The following is a 2,724-nucleotide window of genomic DNA, read 5'->3' on the forward strand; positions in this document are numbered from 1 at the left end:
GCCTGAACTACACAGATTTGAGACTTGCCAGCCCCCACAATTGCGTGAACCATTTCCTCACGATTGTATGAGTAATATCATTAAATTTCTCTCTGTCTCTATGTATATATGCTTCACTGGTTTTGCTTCTCTAGAGAACCCAAACTAAGACAATGGGGTTAGCTATACTTCATTCATTTCACTGATGAATAGTATTTTGTTTTCTGAACATGCTGCAATTTCGTCATCCGTTTTCTTGTCAATGGTTATTTTGGTGTTTCCATTGTTTTTCCTGTTACAATAATGCTCCTATGAACAAACTGTCTCAACTAGGTCAACTATGTACAATCTTTAGGGTATATATCAGAAAGAGGAGTTCCCTATGGCATTCCATTTTCAGCTTTACTAGATAATGCCAAAACATTTCTAAAGAATTCTACCCAAATAAGTTTTCTTCAGGGGTGAACAAGAATTCTAACATTGTAGCAATTGATTATCAGACTTTTAATATTTGTAAATCTGGGTATACAGTGACATCTCATTGTGTGTGCATTTAAAACATTTTTGTTGTAATGAAGTATATGGAGTCCCTGGCGGTGCAAACAGTTAACATGGTTGCCTGCTAACCGAAAGGTTAGAAGTTTGAGTCAACTGAGAAACACCACTGAAGAAAGGCCTGATGATCTACTTCCAAAAAAACCAGCCATAAAAAACCCTGTAGAGCACAGTTCCACTTTGATACACGTGGGGTCACCATGAGTCAGAGTCAACTCTATGACAACTAGTTTGGGTATATAAAAAACATTTGCTATCTCAAGCATTTTTGTGTGTACAATTCAATGACATTAATCATGTTCACCGTCTTGTGCAACCATCACCACTATTTATTTTCAACTTTTCATCACCCTATACAGAAACTCAGTACCCCTTAAACAATACCCCTCCATTTCTCCCTGCCACCCACCCCTGTAACCACGAATAAACTTTGATCTCTATGCATTTGTCTGTTCTAGATTTCATATAAGTGGAATCATGCACTATTTGTACTTTCGTGTCGGACTTATTTCACTCATCATAATGTTTTCAAGGTTCATTCATGTTATAGCATGTAATATTCCATTGTACGTATATACCACAGCTTGTTTATCCATTCATCTCTTGAAGGACAATCAGATTTTTTCCGCATTTTGGCTATTGTGAATAATACTGCAATGATCATTGGTGTACAAGTATCTGCTCGAGTCCCTGTTTATAATTCTTTTGGGTATACACTTAGGAGTGGAATTGTTGGGTTATGTGATAATTCTATGCTTGACTTTTGAGGAACCACCCAACTGTTTTCCACAGTGGCTGCACCATTTTACACTCCCACCAGCAATGAGCAAGTGTTCCCATTTCACCACACCCTCACCAACACTTGTTGTTTTCCATTTTTATAACAGTCATCCTAGTAGAAGTAAAGTGGTACCTCATGGTTTTTAACTGCATTTCTCTAATGACTAATGATGTTAAGCATGTTTTCATGTGCTTATTGTTGACCAATTGTATATCTTCTTTGGTGAAATATCTATTCAAGTCCTTTGACTTTTTTGTTTTTTAATTAGGTTTTTTGTCTTTCTGTTGTTGAATTGCAGGAGTTCTTTACATATTCTGGATATTGAACCCATATCAGATATATGGCTCCCAAATATTTGCTCCTATTCTATGGGTTGTCTCTTTATTGATGAATTCCTTTGGTGCACAAAAGTCTTTAATTTTGATGAAGTCCAATTTATCTATTTTGTCTTTTGTTCTTCATGCTTTTGGTGTGATGTCTAAGAATCCATTACAAAAAACTAGATCCCAAAGCATTATCTCTACGTTTTGTTCTAAAAGTTTTATGGTTTTAGTTCTTACATTTATGTAATTGATGTATTTTGAGTTCAGTTTTTTATTGTGTGAGGTAGGGGACCAGCTTTACTGTTTGTGCATGTGGAGATCCAGTTTTCCTACTACCATTTATTGACATCCTAACAATATTAAAGCAATGTCTTTCTATTTATTTAGGTCTTTTAAAAAAAATTTCAGGAATGTTCTATACTTTTCAGTGTACATGTCTTTCCTTTAAACTTATTCCTGATTAAACTTATTCCTAGCTATTTTATTCTTTTAGATGCTATTGTAAATTGATTTGTTTCCTTAATTTCCTTTTCAGATTGCTCATAGCTGGTGTATAGAAGCCCAACTGATTTTTGCATCTGGATCTTGTACCCTGCAAGTTTGCTGAGTTAATTTATTATTCTGGTAGTTTTCTTGCGGATTCTTTGGGATTTTCTTATATAGAGTCATTCATCTATGACTCTATTTTATTTCTTCCTTCTCAATTTGGATCCTTTAAATCTCTTTTTCTCATCTATTTGCTCTGATTGGGAATTCCAGCATAATATCGAGAGCAGTGGTGACAGTGGGCATCCTCATCTTGTTGCTGATCTTAAGGGGAAAGCTCTCAGTCCTTCTCCATTGAGTTGACATTATCTGTAAGTTTTTCTAAACTCGCTTTATCACATTTAGGAACTTCCCTGCTATTCCAAGTTTGTAGAATGTATCATGAAAGATTGTTGGATTTGGTCAAATGCCTTTTACTGCATCCATTGAGATCATCATGCGGTTCTTTTCCTTTTTTCTATTAATGTTGTGTATCGCATTGTTTTATTTTCTTATGTTGAACCACGCTTGCATTTCCAGGATAGACACCACTGGTCTTGG

This window comes from Trichechus manatus, unplaced genomic scaffold (genome assembly GCF_000243295.1).
Source record: "Trichechus manatus latirostris isolate Lorelei unplaced genomic scaffold, TriManLat1.0 scaffold00207, whole genome shotgun sequence".
NCBI classification, from domain to species: domain Eukaryota; kingdom Metazoa; phylum Chordata; class Mammalia; order Sirenia; family Trichechidae; genus Trichechus; species Trichechus manatus.